Source organism: Bufo bufo, chromosome 1 (genome assembly GCF_905171765.1).
Source record: "Bufo bufo chromosome 1, aBufBuf1.1, whole genome shotgun sequence".
Classification (NCBI taxonomy): Eukaryota; Metazoa; Chordata; class Amphibia; order Anura; family Bufonidae; genus Bufo; species Bufo bufo.
Genome location: NC_053389.1, coordinates 788647723 through 788668134, shown reverse-complemented (window position 1 = coordinate 788668134; position 20412 = coordinate 788647723).

The window sequence follows — 20412 nt, the reverse complement described above, 5'->3', positions numbered from 1 at the left end:
GCCTTGAGGTTTCCATTGATGAAGAATGGCCCCACTATCTTTGTACCCCATATACCACACCATACCATCAATTTTTTTCTTCCAACAGTCTTGGAGGGATCTAACCAATGTGGGTTAGTGTCAGACCAATAGCGGTGGTTTTGTTTGTTAACTTCACCATTCACATAAAAGTTTGCCTCATCACTGAACAAAATCTTCTGCGTAAACTGAGGGTCCTGTTCCAATTTTTGTTTTGCCCATTCTGCAAATTCAGTGCGCCGATCTGGGTCATCCTCGTTGAGATGCTGCAGTAGCTGGAGTTTGTAAGGGTGCCATTTGTGAGTAGCTAATATCCGCCGAAGGGATGTTCGACTAATGCCACTCTCCAGTGACATGCGGCGAGTGCTACGCTGTGGGCTCTTGCTGAATGAAGCTAGGACAGCCACTGATCTTTCTTCATTAGAGACAGATTTCATGCGTCCACATTTTGGCAAATTCAACACTGAACGAGTTTCACGAAACTTAGCAAGCAGTTTGCTAACTGTAGCATGGGAGATGGGTGGTCTCGTAGGGTGTCTTGCATTGAAATCTGCTGCAATGACCCGGTTACTGCGTTCACCAGACATCAACACAATTTCTATCCGCTCCTCGCGTGTTAACCTCGGCGACATGTCAATGGCTGTAAACAAAGAGAAACTTGTAAATAACTCATGAAAGAATAGTTAAAACCAAGCACACCATTGTTTTTCGTGTGAAATTCCCAATGAGTTTGATGTGTCACATGACCCTCTTCCTATTGAAAAAACAAAAGTTGGATTCAAAATGTCCGACTTCAAAATGGCCGCCATGGTCACCACCCATCTTGAAAAGTTTCCCCCCTCACATATACTAATGTGCCACAAACAGGAAGTTAATATCACCAACCATTCCCATTTTATTAAGGTGTATCCATATAAATGGCCTACCCTGTACATACCTTCCATTATTTCTACTTATGCTGCTGTTTTCATTTTCTTACACTAGGCAGTGGGGCCCCATTTTATTTCACTGTGGGACCCCATGAATTACAGTTACACCTCTGATCAGATGTAGCTGTGATGATGACTGGTACACAATGCTGATGATGGACTGGCTGGGGACAGTAGTCATAGAACGGTTTTACATTAATCCCTGACCTCCAGGTAACATGCTCTGTGTCCCTCAGCAAACAGGGGACTCCTCATGCCCCACGTCTCAGACATCCCAGAACGTCTGTGGACTGACGACACCGCCGAACCCCGTAGGTACAGCGTCCAACAGTAACCCAATATATCCTCCTGTGAGCGGACCAGGTCACTTACTGCTATAACTCATATCTATACGTATGTGCAGTATATATCACTTACTATACATATACAGCAGGCTGAAGTTCAGCCTGCATTTGTGGGAGGGGTGCAGGGCTTCATAATGCCCGCCGCCCTATCCTGTGTGCACGCGAATGCCGGTGCATGCACTTCCGGTCTGCAGTTCGCGGCACCTCGGATCAGGGCAAGCAGACGGGTCAGCGTGGTGGCGTGGACGCAACCAACCTCCCTCCTGTCTCCTCAAGCACCGGGATCCGGTAAGTATGAAGGGCTGCAGGTGTCCACGCTCCGGGTCTGCCTCGGCTCCCCCGCTCCTCCTGCCCGCTGCCGGCAGCACACAGCCCTCGCGCTCGGATCCCGCTGCTTCATCTGTGGGCGGACAAGCTACAGCAGCCAGGGCGTCGGCGCTCCGGTGCGCTCTGGCCGGCAGGCACAGTGGCAGCTTGTTCAGCCAGTTGACACTCGCAGGGGTTAGGGGTACAGGCGCTCCCATACGGCATTACAGGGGAGCGACCTGGATTATTTAATGTTGAAGGGGCTACTGGCCAGCCCAGATTCTTGGCATATTAATCTTGGGGGCCAGCCATTCACTGGCGAAGCCTTCTGGAACTGTGCAGGTGTAGCAGTAAGTACTTGATGTGCATGCAGGGGGGTCGTATTCTAAGCACAACATGATGAGGAGAGCGGTGCACCAATGCGGCTACCGTTCTTCTTTTTGAGCCTCACTCTCTAATCACCCTGTAGCGCCTGACTTCAGAGGGCTTTGCTGCGGCCACTGCGCCTTTCAGGCCGGCTTTCCACTCCAGGGGGCACGTTAGGCGCGTATGGCTCCTGGCAGTGGCTTAATTCACCCAATGTTTGATAGCCAGGGGACCCACAGGTCCAGGCGCTCCAAGCGGTTGTCAGGGAAGCGACCAGGGCCCTGGGGTCACCTTGCATTTGTCTGAAACATCTTCTTGAATGATGCGTCTTCACCAGCTAAAAAAAAATATATATATATATATTTCAGTTTTTTTCTGCTTTCTCAAGCTTGTCACTCTTGCTGTACAGTTCATTGTTTTCCTGATACGCTCAGGTCACGGGCTTTTCTAACCTGTTACGCACGGGTACCTCTGTGTCTGACATCTGTACCTCAGCCTTTCTGGTCTTGCTTGTTTTTCGCCTGATACGTTCAGGCTTGCTGTCTTTTGTTGTTCTGGTTCTGTCTCACGGCGTGACTTGTCCACTCACCTTGTTTGCACCAGGTGCGCCCTGGTCTCATTTCATTCATCTGGGTTTCCTCCGTCACTCTCGAGGTCTGTTGTCAGTTTAACATATGTCTGCGTTAACGTTGGGCCCGCCTGGTACGCTCAGGCCATGTCTTTTCCACCCGTTACGCATGGGTGCTCATGTCTGACTCTATGTTCCTCATCTTTCCAGTTCGCATGTTTCACCTGATGCACTCAGGCTGCTGTCTCTGGTCCAAGCTCCTGTCAGGTTCCTGTCAAATCATGTTGTCTTCACCAGGTACGCCCTGGTCTCGTTCTGGTCATCCGGGCTGTTGTCATCCTAACGTATGTCGGCTATTTTCATACTGTGTTTGCCTGAAATGCTCAGGCCACGTCTCTTCTACCCATCACGCATTGGCACTCTCATGTCCACTCTATGTTCCTTGCTTACTAGTTTGCATGTCTCTGCCTGATGCGCTCAGGCCGCTGGGTCGGTCCGTCCAATCTCTGTTCTTCTGTCACGTTTTGTCAGTCAATGTTTTGTTCTGTTTGTCTGATTCCACCGGTCAACCTCCGGGCTTCCGTCAGGTCAACGCATGTCTGCCATGCGCAGGGTTCACCTGGAACGCTCTGGAAGCTTCTTTGTCCATCTGTTGGTCACATTATTATCAGGAGTAGTTGGTACAGGTCGGTTCATGTCAGTGTGTATCCTCGTCCGGTACCCCCGCTCCCCGGCTTGTTCCTCTTGGGGGCCTGCTCAGTCTCCTCACTGTCCGTACGTCGGCTTGTCACCATCTCATGTGCCTGCCCGTACGCTCGTCTATCGCTGATCCTCAGATCAGCAGGACCAGGCAGCATCAGCACCCTTCCACTGCGGTAACGGCCCGCCTCCTAAGTCATGTCTTCGTAGCTAGAATTATGTGATCTTTTTTCCCAGGTCTAAGTTACCTCACTAGGTTCAGTCAAGTATTTAGTTCCGGCACCAAGGTAAGTGGGTTTTTCTTATTCTCGATTCATGCATTTGCGTATCCAGTTCACGGCAATGGTTGACATTTCTTTCAGGTTTACAGGTGGATCATTGCTGCCACGTGGCTCCCGGCGTGGGCCGCCTATCTGTCCCCAGTCCCAGCACTCCTTCCTTTTTGCTTGTCACCTCTGGTGGGTCATGGGCTCCTAATGCAACACATGTACAGTCCCAAGCGTTCCATTTCCGTCTGACTCGGCACCCGTCTTTTCCATCACGCCCCGCCCCCTTTGCCTACGCTGCTACCGGCAGGGTTCTACCATATTTCTCTCGTTTCAGCTTCACCATGTCACACGGGTCCAACATCGAGAACGCCATGCCAACCCTGGAATCCGCAGCCTCTGAGCGGATTCCCAAGTTGGTTTCAGAACTGAACAAACGGGGAATCCGTCACTCAGCTTCTGCCCGCAAAGCCGAACTTTATCGTTTACTTTTTCCCGAACCATCCAGCGCACCAACAGAGCAAGTGTCCATGTCTACTATCCAGTTATCCCTAACTCAGTTGCATGCCACCATCAACAGCCTCTCAAGCTCCTTATCTGATATCAACACCAGACTTCAGACGGTGGAGACCAGGGATCCTATACCCGCTCCGCCAGTCATACCCGTACCAGGCCCTTCTACCTCCCAACCTTCTTCTCCAGGTAGAGTCCCAGGCTCACCCGAGATTGCGCCGTCATACTTCGTTCCGGAGTCCATCCGGAAAGATATTTTAGCAGGTCGCGACGTTAACCTAGCGGCCATACTCATCTCCACCCATGATACCGTTGAGAACAAGACCATTTCCTGCGGCGATGTGTCAGTGGTTCTCAAATCCAAAGACGCTCGTCTCAACAAGTAAATTGACCATTCCAGAATTTGTGTTAGCTTTCAGCTTGTACCGGGATATTATATGTTCAGCCCAGCCCAACAGGAGAGAGGAGTTAGACTCCTATTTGTATAGGGTTACGGAACTAGGTTACAAATATGGAGGCTTTGCCTTTTATGATTATCACCGATCATTTTCGGCAAAGGAGGCCGCCGCACTCTCCCAGTTGCAGCATGTCACCAATTGGGCATCATTGGACATGGAGCTTTTCTGCAGGCACTTTGCAGGGCTCAAAGCTCCAACCTGTGTAAACTGCCAGTCAGTCCTACATTCCTCCAACTGGTGTCCCAATTTAAACCTTTTCTCTCAAGCTAAACAGCAGCCCGGCCCCTCAGGGGCTCTGAAACCCGGCCCACTGGTGGACAAGCTAGGACGGCCCATAGTGTTATTGGGGAGAAATCAAATTTGCAATAATTATAATCTGTCATTCTGCAATTACAATAAGTGCAAGGCCCTTCACATCTGTTCTATTTGTTTCCGGGCCCACCCCCAGTCCTCCTGTTCCCAGCGGTCAGCCAAGAGCTCCTGACTAACCGACATCAATCTCGATTTATTGCTCTCCTTGCTAAAAAATCATTACGACTCCGCTTTTGTTCAGTTCCTGAGGTCTGGGTTCATCGAAGGGTTTCATACAGGTTTGGTTACCTTGCCCCGCGTTTCTTGGGAAGGACCCAACTTATTGTCGGCATTGGCAGATCCAGCCGCGGTAGACTCGCTACTGCAAGCGGAAATGCAGAAGGGCTTCATTATCGGCCCTTTCTCAGAACCGCCCTTCAATATATACTTAGTCAGCCCGATTGGTTTAGTCAATAAAAAAATTTCCGATAAGAAAATACTGATCTATGACTTATCGGCTCCTCACGCCTCCAACATCCCCAGTCCAAACTTCTTGATTCCTTCGGAGGAATATTCAATGCATTACTCTTCCTTAGATGAAGCCATACAATTAATTTTGCAGGTCGGGCAGGTGCTTGGCTGTCAAAAGCTGATATACAGTACAGACCAAAAGTTTGGACACACCTTCTCATTCAAAGAATCTTCTTTATTTTCATGACTATGAAGGCATCAAAACTATGAATTAACACATGTGGAATTATATACATAACAAACAAGTGTGAAACACCTGAAAATATGTCATATTCTAGGTTCTTCAAAGTAGCCACCTTTTGCTTTGATTACTGCTTTGCTCACTCTTGGCATTCTGTTGATGAGCTTCAAGAGGTAGTCCCCTGAAATGGTCTTCCAACAGTCTTGAAGGAGTTCCCAGAGATGCTTAGCACTTGTTGGCCCTTTTGCCTTCACTCTGCGGTCCAGCTCACCCCAAACCATCTCGATTGGGTTCAGGTCCGGTGACTGTGGAGGCCAGGTCATCTGGCGCAGCACCCCATCACTCTCCTTCATGGTCAAATAGCCCTTACTTTCAAAGTTTTCCCAATTTTTCGGCTGACTGACTGACCTTTATTTCTTAAAGTAATGATGGCCACTCGTTTTTCTTTACTTAGCTGCTTTTTTCTTGCCATAATACAAATTCTAACAGTCTATTCAGTAGGACTATCAGCTGTGTATCCACCTGACTTCTCCTCAATGCCACTGATGGTCCCAACCCCATTTATAAGGCAAGAAATCCCACTTATTAAACCTGACAGGGCACACCTGTGAAGTGAAAACCATTTCAGGGGACTACCTCTTGAAGCTCATCAAGAGAATGCCAAGAATGTGCAAAGCAGTAATCAATGCAAAAGGTGGCTACTTTGAAGAACCTAGAATATGACATATTTTCAGTTGTTTCACACTTGTTTGTTATGTATATAATTCCACATGTGTTAATTCATAGTTTTGATGCCTTCAGTGTGAATCTACAATTTTCATAGTCATGAAAATAAAGAAAACTCTTTGAATGAGAAGGTGTGTCCAAACTTTTGGTCTGTACTGTATCTGATGCCTTCAAGTTGTTACCAATTCATGCACATCTATGAAAGTTTTACTACTTCACCACCCACCTCACGTTCGGATCAAAAAGCAGCCCCTGGATGTTCGATCAGTTCGCTCAGGCCCTCCATTGGATCCTCATAAATCATGTTCATTGCCCTAGGGCAGTGATGGCGAACCTTTTAGAGACCGAGAGCCCAAACTGTAACCCAAAACCCACTTAGTTATCGTGAAGTGCCAACACGGCAAGTTAACCTGAATCCTACAGTCCAGTATAGTGTATCTTCCATGTACTTTATCATTTAGCTATAATATCCTGCCTACATTCAGTGCGCTGCCAGTGCTCTCCATAGTGCGCCCTGTGCTGATGAATGGCAGGAAAAGGCATATTGGTACACCACACCATAGACTTTTTCAAGGGTGCAGGTGCCCACAGAAAGGGCTCTGAGTGCCGCCTCTGGCACCCGTGCCATAGGTTCGCCATGACTGCCCTAGGGTGATCCATTACCTGGATGATTTCTTGCTAGTGGAACCTCCTCATCATGTCCCTGACAGACTGGACAGCCTGTTCAGTGTATTTGCAGAATTAAATGTACCAGTGGCCCCTTCGAAAGTCGAAGGCCCCTCCACGACAATCACCTTTTTAGGTATTACCTTAGATACTGGAAGGATGGAAGCTAGGCTCCCTGAGGACAAATTGGGCAGGCTTAAAGAATCCATCGCTAGACACGTAGGATACCGGACCATTTCTAAAGCCGAGTTGCAGTCCCTGCTGGGCACGTTTAATTTTGCCACAAAAATTATGCCACAGGGAAGGTCTTTTCTATCTAGACTCCTCCAATTGTTACCCGCTGCCTCCGATCAAGACTCTCTTATCCATCTGGATCGGGAAGCCTTGGCGGATCTTGCCATGTGGAAGGTGTTCTAATCCAGGTGGACGGCATTTCTCTGTTCGTTCCTCAATGAAAGGAAGCCTTCCCCACGGTGTTCTCCGATGCGGCCGCATCAATCGGATTCGGAGCCATATGTGGCAGGCAATGATTTGCGGGCGCCTGGCCCCCTCAGATACTCTTGGATTCCAGTGCCATTAGTTCCTCCCCCTTGTTGGATATCTACCCAATTGTGGCAGCGGCTCAAGTTTGGGGTAGGGAATGGGTCAACCTGCCGGTTTCCTTTGTCACTGATAATCAAACCGTGGTAGACATATTGACTAAAGGCAGGTCCAGTTCACCTAGGGTTATGCGCTTTGTCCGTAAGCTCACATGGCTTTCCTTGCAGTTCAACTTTAATGTCTTCTGCACGCACATTCAGGGGGTTAAAAATACCGCAGCAGACGCGTTATCCCGTTAAAATTTTGCCATTTTCTTCCAGGTAATGCCAGGAGCCAAAAGGATCGGACTCACTCCCCCGGCTTTCAAAACATTGACAATGGACTGGATAGGCACATCTCAGCAGCTCAGTCACTTATCCGCAAGTCCCTTTCCGCCAATTCAGTCAGGAACTATAAGACTGGGTGGAAGACCTTCAAAGTCTTTTCTTGTCTCCATCCTGGGAGGGGCACCGACAGGGTCACCTTCATCATGGCCTTTCTGGCTTATTGTCATACACAACTCCACTTATCCTACAACACCATCAGGGTATATTTGGCGGGGGTACAGCATTTTCACATGATCAAGCATCCCAGTAGTCACTCCATATTCTCGTCCCAAGCCATCAAGGCCACTTTGCGAGGCATTCAAACAAACTCCACTAAATCCATTCCCACCAGGCAACCCATATCCAGGGAATTATTTAGGAAATTATCTTCCTCCCTAGATGGAAAACCTTTTGGGCCATTTGAAAGCACGATTCTCAAAGCTGCCCTCTACTTGAGCTTCTACAGTTTCCTACAGCCCGGGAAGTTCACTAGCACCTCGGACCATCGCCCAGGTCCGGCGTTAAGTCAGCTTGTCTGGAAACAAGATTATTTCACCTTCCTTCTGCCCATTTCCAAAACGTCACAGGTAGGGCCCCCTGTGCAGGTAGAATACTTCCAGACAGGCAATGCTTGGTGTCCGGTAATAGTCCTCGATACATTGCTATCTACCCTAGGTAATCGAGCCCCAGGTACCCCCCTACTTCCTTTCCCGACACGCCCATTGACGTCTAACCAATTCATCAGTTACGTCCGTAGCCTAGCATCCGGTTTAGGGCATGATCCCATGGTAATCTCCCGCCATTCCTTCTGCATCGGAGTCGCATCCACTGCCTCTAAGCATGGGGTTCTGGCCCACGTTATCCGCAAGATGGGACGCTGGCAGTCATCATGCTTCTCGCGTTATATTCCGCACCCCAAGGACGAAATCGCCAGAGCATTTTCCAGTTTGGTTCTGTAATTATCCTCCTTAATAAATATCACATATTTGAATGCTTTTGCCCCCTTTATTGCCTACCCTCACTCGTGGCTAAAGGCACACCACTAGTCACCATAGTTAGGTTAGGCAGGCAGGGCGCGCAGAGTTCCAGGGTCCGTTTACCGTAGCCAGGACCACAAATACAGCAGGCTGAAGCTCAGTCTGCATTTGAGGGAGGGGCGCAGGGCTTCATAACGCCCACCACCCTATCCTGGGTGCACGCGAATGCCGGTGCCCCACCCTCCCACCCCTTTTCTAATAGACAGCTCTCCTTAGGGTAGCCCCCTTTATTGCCTACCCTCACTCGTGGCTAAAGGCACACCACTAGTCACCATAGTTAGGTTAGGCAGGCAGGGCGCGCAGAGTTCCAGGGTCCGTTTACCGTAGCCTGGACCACAAATACTGTTATTATATCATTACCAGTATCACAGAATTATAGAAATATACTCAGGTAATAACAAAAAGTAATAATTTGATAATGATAATAATAGCATCATCTATAATTTTGTGTCCACGCAATACATAATAGTGCCAATACAGCAGTGCCCATAGAACAGTACTGCCTCTACTATAGCAGTGCCCATAGAACAGTACTGCCTCTACTACAGCAGTGCCCATACAACAGTACTGCTCATACTACAGTAATGCCCATGCAACATATAACAGTGCTAATACTACAGCAGTGCCCACACAACATATAAAATTGCCAATACAATGTAAAGTATAAGACACAGCAGTGCCCACACAACACATAACAGTGCCAATACAATATGTAGTTCAAGACACAGCAGTGCCCATACAACAGTACTGCTCATACTAACGAAGTGACCACACAACAATACTACAACAGTGCCCGTACAACAAATAACAGTGGCAATACCACAGCAGAGCCCACACAACACAGAACAGTGCCAATACAATGTAAAATATAAGACACAGCATTGCCCACACTACACATCACAGTGCCTATACAATATGCAGTTCAGCACACAGCTATACCCAGACAACAGTACTGTTCATACAACAGCAGTGCCCATACAACATTTAACAGTGCCAATACAATATGAAGTATAAGACGTGGCAGTGCCTACACAACACATAACAGTACCCATAGTATAGCAGTGCCCTTACAACAGTATTGCCCATATGACACATAGTGCCAATACAATATGGAGCTTAAGACACAGCAGTGCCCATATAAAAGTACCGACCATAGTAAAGTTGTACCCATACAACAGCAGCGTCCATTTAACACATAACAGTGCCAATACAAAATGAAGTTTAATACACAGTAGTGCCCATACAAAAGTATTGTCCATACTACAGCAGTACCCATACAACAGTATTGTCTATACTACAGCAGTCTCATACAACAGTAGTGTCCATACAATGCATAATGTTGCCAACGCAGTATGAAGTTTCAGACACAGTAGTGCCCATATAACTTATGATAGTGGCAATACAATACTACAGAAGTGTCCATATAATGTATCTCAAGGCAGTATCAAAGCTGGACAACTCACGCAATCTGAGGATATGTGCACAAGTCACATTCTCTCAGCAATTCTACTGCAGATTATTGCTGCATTTTAGTAAGAATCACAGGAAAATATTTTTACACAAAGTGCTAAAAAAAAGTCTATACCAACAGTAGCTCTAAATGCTGACTATCTATATACAGTTGCAAGAAAAAGTATGTGAACCCGTTGGAATGCTATGGATTGCTGCACAAATTGGTCATAAAATGTGATCTGATCTTCATCTAAGTCACAACAATAGACAATCACAGTCTGCTTAAACTAATAACACACAAAGAATTAAATGTTACCATGTTTTTATTGAACACACCATGTAAACATTCACAGTGCAGGTGGAAAAAGTATGTGAACCCTTGGATTTAATAACTGGTTGAACCTCCTTTGGCAGCAATAACTTCAACCAAACGTTTGCTGTAGTTGCAGATCAGACGTGCACGACGGTCAGGAGTAATTCTTGACCATTCCTCTTTACAGAACTGTTTCAGTTCAGCAATATTCTTGGGATGTCTGGTGTGAATCGCTTTCTTGAGGTCATGCCACAGCATCACAATCGGGTTGAGGTCAGGACTCTGACTGGGCCACTCCAGAAGGCGCATTTTCTTCTGTTTAAGCCATTCTGTTGTTGATTTACTTCTATGCTTTGGGTCGTTGTGCTGTTGCAACACTCATCTTCTGTTGAGCTTCAGCTGGTGGACAGATGGCCTTAAGTTCTCCTGCTAAATGTCTTGATAAACTTGGGAATTCAGTTTTCCTTCGATGATAGCAATCCGTCCAGGCCCTGATGCAGCAAAGCAGCCCCAAACCATTATGCCCCCACCACCATACTTCACAGTTGGGATGAGGTTTTGATGTTGGTGTGCTTGCCTCTTTTTCTCCACACATAGTGTTGTGTGTTTCTTCCAAACTCAACTTTGGTTTCATCTGTCCACAGAATATGTTGCCAGTACTGCTGTGGAACATCCAGGTGCTCTTGTGCAAACTGTAAACGTGCAGCAATGTTTTTGTTTTTTTGGAAAGCAGTGGCTTCCTCTGTGGTATCCTCCCATGAAATCCATTCTTGTTTAGTGTTTTATGAATTGTAGATTTGCTAACAGGGATGTTAGCATATGCCAGAGACTTTTGTAAGTCTTTAGCTGACACTCTAGGATTCTTCTTCACCTCATTGAGCAGTCTGCGCTGTGCTCTTGCAGTCATCTTTACAGGACGGACACTCCTAGGGAGAGTAGCAGCAGTGCTGAACTTTCTCCATTTATAGACAATTTGTCTTACGGTGGACTGAAGAACAGCAAGGCTTTTGGAGATACTTTTATAACCCTTTCCAGCTTTATGCAAGTCAACAATTCTTAATCGTAGGTCTTCTGAGAGCTCTTTTGTGCGAGGCATCATTCACATCAGGCAATGCTTCTTGTGAAAAGAAAACCCAGAACTGGTGTGTGTTTTTTATCGGGGTTCACATACTTTTTCCACCTGTACTGTGAATGTTTACATGGTGTGTTCAATAAAAACATGGTAACATTTAATTCTTTGTGTGTTATTAGTTTAAGCATACTGTGATTGTCTATTGTTGTGACTTAGATGAAGATCAGATCACATTTTATGACCAATTTATGCAGAAATCAATATCATTCCAAAGGGTTCACATACTTTTTCTTGCAACTGTATATAAAGAAGGACGTATATATGTATATATGTATGTATGTATGTTCCGCGATCACTCAAAAACGCAACCATCGATTTCAACGAAACTTGGTATACACATCCCTTGCTACCTGAAAATAAATCTTTTGGGGGTCACAGCTCTCTAGGACGTACCGTTCCTGAGATAGTCCCAAAAAATGCAAATATGGCACATCACATGACCTACGTTAGCCAATAGAAGTCTGCAGGTCTTTCTCTTCATATCCTAACTGCCATACACACGGTCACATGTCCCTCATCAGCCAATAGAAGCTTGCAGGGCCACGCCCACAATCTGGTTAGGCCACGCCGCCTCCCACTCCGCAGCCGACAGGTATTGAAAAAATGAAGTTAAAAATCAATTTCTGTCAGCTGCAGAGGTGGGAGGGACAGTGACTTTCTCCCTGCATCACACACTCAGACAGCACAGTGCTGCTGTCTTAGAGTGAACTCTTCAAAAGGACATGCCTCCGTTCTGGTTAGGCCACGCCCCCTCCCACTCCTCAGCCGACAGTGACTGAAAAAATCATGTTAAAAATCAACTTCTAGGCCCCACTAAGCCACACCCCAACCCAGTTAAGCCATGTCCCTCCCACTCCTCAGCCAACAGAGATTGAAAAAAAATTAAAAAATCTACTTCTGTCAGCTGCAGGGGTGGGAGGGACGGTGACTTTCTCTCTCCAGCTCATACTCAGACAGCACAGTGCTGCTGTCTGAGAGTGAGCTGTTCAAAAGGACATCCCTGTGTCCGTCCAGGCCCTACACCAGACGGAAGACAAGGACTCTGAAAGCCAGACTATCCGGCCTAAAACTGGACCTTTGACCACCCTAGGGGCAGGCTGCTGTGGAGGTCATAGTTAAGGAGATGGTCCACTATGGAGGTCAGTGTTAAGGGACAGATTGCTGTAAAGGCCACTGTTAAGGAGGGGGCCCCTGTGGAGGTCACTGTGAAGGGGGTGGTGTGCTGTGAAACTCACTGTTAAGGGGGAAGGCTGTTGTAAAGGTCAAAGTTAAGGGGGTGGGCTGCGGTGGAGGTCCCATTTTAAGGGACGGGGCACTGTGGTGGGGGTCAGTGTTAAGGGGTGGGGGCTGTGGAGGTCACTGTTAAGGGGGCGGGGTGCTGTAGAGGTCACTGTTATGGAGGATACTGTCAATATCTTTTAACGGCACACAGAAACAATAAATGAAATAGATGAAATATACCCGTGCAAAGCGGGGTCCTTCTGCTAGTATACTATAAATATGAAAAACGACAAACACATAAAACTAAAAGACTCCATTATAATCAATGGGGACTAAGTCCCGCCCCTTTCCCCAGAACTTTCTCTTTCAGCAGTGAGGTCATTCTTATAAGAGGTTTTCTTGCTTTTAAGAATCATCTCAGGAAATAATAGATGAACAGAAGACTTTTTTTTTTACAACAGTGGCACAAATGCTTAATGGTTGTAAAAGACTCTTGGTTGGACTATAAGCATGATGGTTGCAAGTGACTCTTAGTTATATCAAAAACTTTAAAGTAGAAAAATTTAATTTTAAGTTCAATTCTGTGGGATCCTCTAGTGCAGCCAGGGGCTTGAGAGATGTTCACCAAGAGTCAGGGCTTCTCTTCAGGCCTTGCTCGGCAATGTCAGTCTGACAGCAATCCCCTGGGAGTCTCCTGAAAGACACCAAGCAACACAACTGTTGCAGCATTTTGCCCACTGTCTCCTCTGCAACGACCACGCCGCTCCAGCTTCTCAGTCTGCCAATACTTTCCAACAAGCAAGTCTACTCTGACCAGTTTACCGATGCTGTCCAATGCATAGGCCCAGGGCTACCTAATTTCACAAGAAAAAAAAACATAACAATGCCAATAAAACATGTAGTGCCAGCCACAGCAGCTCCCATACATGGTCTAAGGTCCAACCAATATACAGTAGTGTCAGTAGGTTTTCCCTCATTTATATGTCTTCTAGACATCTCCAAGAATAGTGAACTTTCAGTTTCCACATAGTCCCCTCTGCTGCATTGTTGAGTATGTATGAGTAGGGAAGTCCAATAATCTTACCTAGTATGGCTAAAGAAAAACAGATGTCCATCAAGTTCAACCATGGGAGGGGATGGTAGCCTGGAAGAACTGACCGGCACAACAGAGGTTCCTCCACTGTTTCTGACACAATAATGGACCCCAAGGATACAGACAATACCACATTCTGTTTGGATGGACGACCATTTGTGCTGGGGGGTCCAAGAATCACTAGTGTACACTGCACTGGGATGATGAGGAACGTTACCTTTGGACCAGTAACCCTGAGCATTCTATAACAAGTCATTACATACTCATCCAGTTGGAGTGTACCGGCAAAATTATATCAACATGAAGCAATTGTATAGTGTGTAAATAGTACATAGGACAAAGCTTCCTGAGTTACATGTAGACTTTTCAGAGCAAATGGCTCAACTCTGCCAACAATTGTATCTGCAGTTGATCTATCCGCTTGAGAGTATAATGTATCACCTCAGGTAGTGAGGAATTTCTCATAATACTCGAGCTTGTATTCGCTCTACTGACTGCAGAGAATGCAGCCCAAGCATGCACATGCCTGTCCTATCTATCACAGGATTAATAGAGTTTCCTTCTTGGTGGACCAGAGGTCAGGATCCTCCAGCTAAGTCCTCATGCACACACTGGTATCCAATTTGTGGTCCACAAACCGTGGTTACCAGCCGCGTGCATGCTGCAATTTTCTCACTCCTACAAAATGGACAAGAATAGGACATGTTCTATAATTTAGGGAACAGCCACATTGATGCGGACAACAAGCGAATGAGATCCGTGTGCTGTCTGCATTTTTTGCATTTTAGACAAAGACCAAAACTACGGTCATGTGCATGAGGCCTAAAGATGTGGACCCCCTGGATTTGGATTATGGCTACACCAAGCCGAGGCGTCTAAGGGATTGTGAAATCTTTACCCTTTCTCACAGGGAACCCCCAAGGTCGCTAAATCTAGAGTATCCTCTATTAGCACCGGCTGACACACAGGCGACCACAAATTGTGGTTCAGGGGCTCTATGTAGATGGAGTGCAGTCATAAACATAGGTCACTGACAAATCTCTCACTTTGGAGGACATTTCCTGCCCTGCATTACACAGGCAACCATTGATGTAAATGTTTTTTATAATTCGGACAACCCCTTTAACAACTCACATTGAACTCAATAGTAAATGTATAAGCATTGAGTCAAGCTCTAGTGGTATGGGAAATAATTTCACCCCTTAACTGGATTTTTTTTTTTCCTGAACTGCTCAGAGGGGTTTTCCAGGTACTAGGACCACCCAGCTGCTCCCTTGCAGCCCATGTTCTTACTGTCATACGGGTCCACCACAAAGTATTTTAGATAAAGCCTTATTCTCACGTCAGTGTTTTGGTCAGTGATTTCCATCAGTGATTGTAAGCCAAAACCAGGAGTGAAGCCTACACAGACATAAGGTATAAGGGAAAGATCTGCACCTGTTCTGTGTTTAGACCCACACCTGGTTTAGGCTCACAGTCACTGTAAAAGGGCATATTAATTATTGATATTTATGCAAATCTCAATAATTAATATTCATAAATAGGCGTGAGTCGTCTAGTGATGACTCCGCCCATTTATGCCTAAATTATAGCTAACTATGTTAACCCTTTCATGACCAAAGGTCATTGATGCCCCAGTGTCCAAGTAAAAATTTACAAATCTGACATGCGTCATTTTATGTGGTAATAGCTTTGGAACGCTTTTACTTATCCAAGCCATTCTGAGATTGTTTTCTCGTGACACATTGTACTTCATGACCGTCATAAATTTGAGTCAATATATATCACCTTTATTTATGAAAAAATCCCAAATTTACCCAAAAAATTAAAAAATTCGCAATTTTCAAAATTTTTATTTCTCGGCTTCTAAAACAGAAAGTGATACCTCATAAAATATTTATTACTTAACATTCCCCATATGTACACTTTATGTTGGCATCATTTTGGAAATGTTATTTTATTTTTTTAGGACGTTACAAGGCTTAGAAGTTTAGAAGCAATTCTTAAACATTTTAAGAAAATTTCCAAAACCCACTTTTTAAGGACCAGTTCAGGTCTGAAGTCACTTTGTGGGGCTTACATAGTGGAAACCCCCCCATAAATGACCCCATTGTAGAAACTACACCCCTCAAGTTACTCAAAACTGATTTTACAAACTTTGTTAACCCTTTAGGTGTCCCACAAGAATTAAAGGAAAATGGAGATGAAATTTCTAAATTTCACTTTTTTGGTAGATTTTCCCTTTTATTAAATTTTTTTCTTTAACACATTGAGGGTTAACAGCCAAACAAAACTCAATATTTATTACTCTGATTCTGCGGTTTACAGAAACACCCCACATGTGGTCGTAAACTGATGTAAGGGCGCACGGCAGGACACAGAAGGAAAAGAACTCCACATGGTTTTTGGAAGGCAGATTTTGCTGGTTTTTAGACACCATGTCCCATTTAAAGCCCCCCTGATGCACCCCTACAGTAGAAACTCCCAAAAAGTGACCCTATTTTGTAAACTAAGGGGATAAGGTGACAGTTTTATTGGTACTATTTTGGGGTACATATGATTTTTAATTGCTCTATATTACGTTTTTTGTGAGGCAAGGTAACAAAACAAATTGCTGTTTTGGCACCGTTTTGTCATCTTAAATTTTTTACAAGATTCATCCGACATGGTAAATCATTTGCTATTTTTATAGAGCAGGTTGTTACGGACGCAGTGATATTAAATATGTCTACTTTTTTTTGTTTGTTTGTTTCAGTTTTACATAATAAGGCATTTTTGAAAAAGAAATTAGGTTTTTGTGTGTCTATTTTCTGAACGCCATATGTTTTTTATTTTTCTACCGATCGTCTTGTGCAGGGGCTCGTTTTTTGCAGAAAGAGTTGAGGTTTTTATTGGTACCATTTTTGGGTACATATGATTTTTTGATCATTCATTATTACACTTTATGGGGCAAGGTGACCAAAAAATTGGCTGTTTTGGAACAGTTTATATTTTTTTTTTTTACAGCGTTCATCTGAGGGGTTAAGTCATGTGACAGTTTTATAGAGCAGATCGTTACGGACGTGGCAATACCCAATATGTATACTTTTTCTTATTTATTTAAGTTTTACACAATAATAGCATTTCTGAAACCCAAAAAATTATGTTTTAGTGTCTCCATAGTCTGAGAGCCATAGCTTTTTTATTTTTTGGGCGATTGTCTTAAATATGGGCTAATTTTTTGCAGGATGAGGTAAAGGTTTGATTGGTACTATTTTGGGGTGTATACGCATTTTTGATCGCTTGGTGTTGCACTTTTTGTGATGTAAGGTGACAAAAATGGCTTTTTTTTACACAGTTTTTATTTTTTATGGTGTTTTTTGGACGGGGTTGATCATGTAATATATTTATAGAGATGGTCGTTACGGACGTGGTGATACCTAATATGTGTGGTTTTTGTTTTGTTTTTTTAAAATTTTTATAGGAAAAGGCAATTTATTTTTTTATTTACATTTTTATTTATTTATTTATTTTTACTTTTATTATTTTCAATTTTTTTTTATCAGTTCCCTCTTGGATCTTGAAGATCCAGTGGGGCTGATGGTTGTACTATACTTTGCAATGCTCTTGCATTCCAAAGTATAATACTACCAGATGTCCTGAAGGTGGCAGCACTGGATGCCTTTGCCATGGCAACCGGACGCCTTTGCAAAGCAGCGCAGCAGCCCCGATGGTTGAGAGAGGGAGCCCCCTCGCTCTATTAACCCCATGGATGCCGCTGCCGCGGCATCTATGGGGTTACAGCAGAGTGACAGCATAGAGCTGACACTCGCTGCTGATGGCGGCGGCTCAGGAATGGAGCCGCCGACATCACACACAGCAGGGGGACCGCATCGGGGGCAGGGCTGGAAAAGGGGGGGGATACGGCCAGCATTCAGAAATTACAGATCGGGGCAGGATGAATGTATTGGGCGGGGAGGGGGCAGACCGCATCAGGGGCAGGATACATAGATGGGGGGGCGGGGACCGATGGCAGAGGCAGGGCTCACGGTGGTGGTGGGGGGTTGGAGGCACACAAAAATGGGGGCACAGATCGGGGGCTTCAGGACACTACCCGATTTCAAGCTCTGATCTCCAGAGCGCAGATCAGAGCCTGAAACCGGCATTTTAACACTGCCGCGATCCGATTGGTTAGTCTTCACAGACTAACAAATCGGATCGATTGCCGGCAAGGGACCACTCTGATTGGTCCCTTGCCGGCATTACTGGACTGTATGCTGTCCGTGACAGCAGCAGGACAGGGGCAGAAGCTTTAATCCAAGCTCTTTGCAGCGCTTGGATTAAAGAACTGCAATGACGTCTATACACGTGGTAGCTGCACGGGGTATGTGCAGCTATCACGTATATAGACGGATTGCAGTCGTGAAGGGGTTAACTAGCTAACTACCTCTGTTACCTATACACTCCACTGAACTACACTACGTGCGACTCAGGCCTCACGCACACGACTGTTTTTGTGTTCCGTTCCGCAAAATGGGGTTCCGTTGTTTCGTTTCCGTTTTTGTTTCCGTGTGTCTTCCTTTATTTTTGGAGGATCACCAGACATAAGGAAAAAAAATAAAAATCTAAGACAGGTTTGCCATGCAAATGATAGGAAAAAAACGGACGCGGATGACAATCTTGTGTGCCTCCGCGTTTTTTGACGGTCTCATTGACATGAATGTGTCCGCGAACCGTTTTCCGTGAAAAAAATAGGACAGGTTATATTTTTTGGATGGACTGGAACCACGGATCACGGACGCGGATGACAAACGGTGCAGTAGCCGAGTTTTCAACGGACCCATTGAAAGTCAATGGGTCCGCAGAAAATCACGAAAAACGGAACAACGGACACGGAATAAAACAACGGTCGTGTGCATGAGGCCTTACTATCACTATACTAGGGCGGCGACTATTAAAAACACCATACACTGTATTATGAACAATAAGGAATATTTATTACACAATACAATTATGCAAGTCTAACAATACGCTATATCTATATATATTTATAGATCAATGGATATAAATATATATACATATAGACGTACACACCGCAGTATAGAAACAGTACTACAATAAACACAATACAAACCTAACTACACCACACAGCACACAATTCCCATTTCACCCCACACACTATCTATACATTACAATAATACACTTACAGTCACACAAATATCAGTAACCCACCCGCCTGGCTACTCACTGTCCCTACAGGGTACAAGGGGTTAAACACAATTGTGGCACTGCAGGGGTCAATACTTGCAGGCCAGGGTACACAGGGTTGTAGCTGGACAGCAAGGGTTAATGCTCTGCAGGGACAGGGCAATGCAGGGGTTAATGCTCTGCAGGGACGGGCAATGCAGGGGTTAATGCTCTTCAGGGACTTGCAGGGCAGAGCAGGGGAACAGGGCACTGAAGGGGTTAATGCTCTGCCAAGACTTGCAGAGCAGGGGAACAGAGCACTGAAGGGGTTAATACTCTGCAGGGACTTGCAGGGCAGAGACTGCAGGGTTGATGCAGGGGTGTCAGGGCAGAGCAGGGGAACAGGGCACTGAAGGGGTTAATGCTCTGCAGGGACTTACAGGGCAGAGACTGCAGGGTTGATGCAGGGTTGTCAGGGCAGAGCAGGGGAACAGGGCACTGAAGGGGTTAATGCTCTGCAGGGACTTGCAGAGCAGGGGAACAGATCTCGGAAGGGGTTAATGCTCTGCATGGACTTGCAGGGCAGAGACTGCAGGGTTGATGCAGGGGTGTCAGGGCAGAGCAGGGGAACAGGGCACTGAAGGAGTTAATGCTCTGCAGGGACGGGCAATGCAGGGGTTAATGCTCTTCAGGGACTTGCAGGGCAGAGAAGGAACAGGGCACTGAAGGGGTTAATGCTCTGCCGGGACTTGCAGGGCAGAGACTGCAGGGGTGTCAGGGAAGAGCAGGGGAACAGGGCACTGAAGGGGTTAATGCTCTGCAGGGACTTGCAGGGCAGAGACTGCAGGGTTGATGCAGGGTTGTCAGGGCAGAGCAGGGGAACAGGGCACTGAAGGGGTTAATGCTCTGCAGGGACTTCCAGGGCAGAGCAGGGGAACAGAGCACTGAAGGGGTTAATGCTCTGCAGGGCAGGCAATGCAGGGGTTAAGGACATGGGCAGAATGGGTTAAGGGGGCAGTGCTACTTAGGCTACTTTCACACTTGCGTTCAGAACGGATCCGTCTGCATTATAACTTAGAAAAATTTCTAAGTGTGAAAGTAGCCTGAACGGATCCGTCCAGACTTTACATTGAAAGTCAATGGGGGCGGATCCATTTGAAGATTGAGCCATATAGTGTCATCTTCAAACGGATCCGTCCCCATTGACTTACATTGTAAGTCTGGATGGATC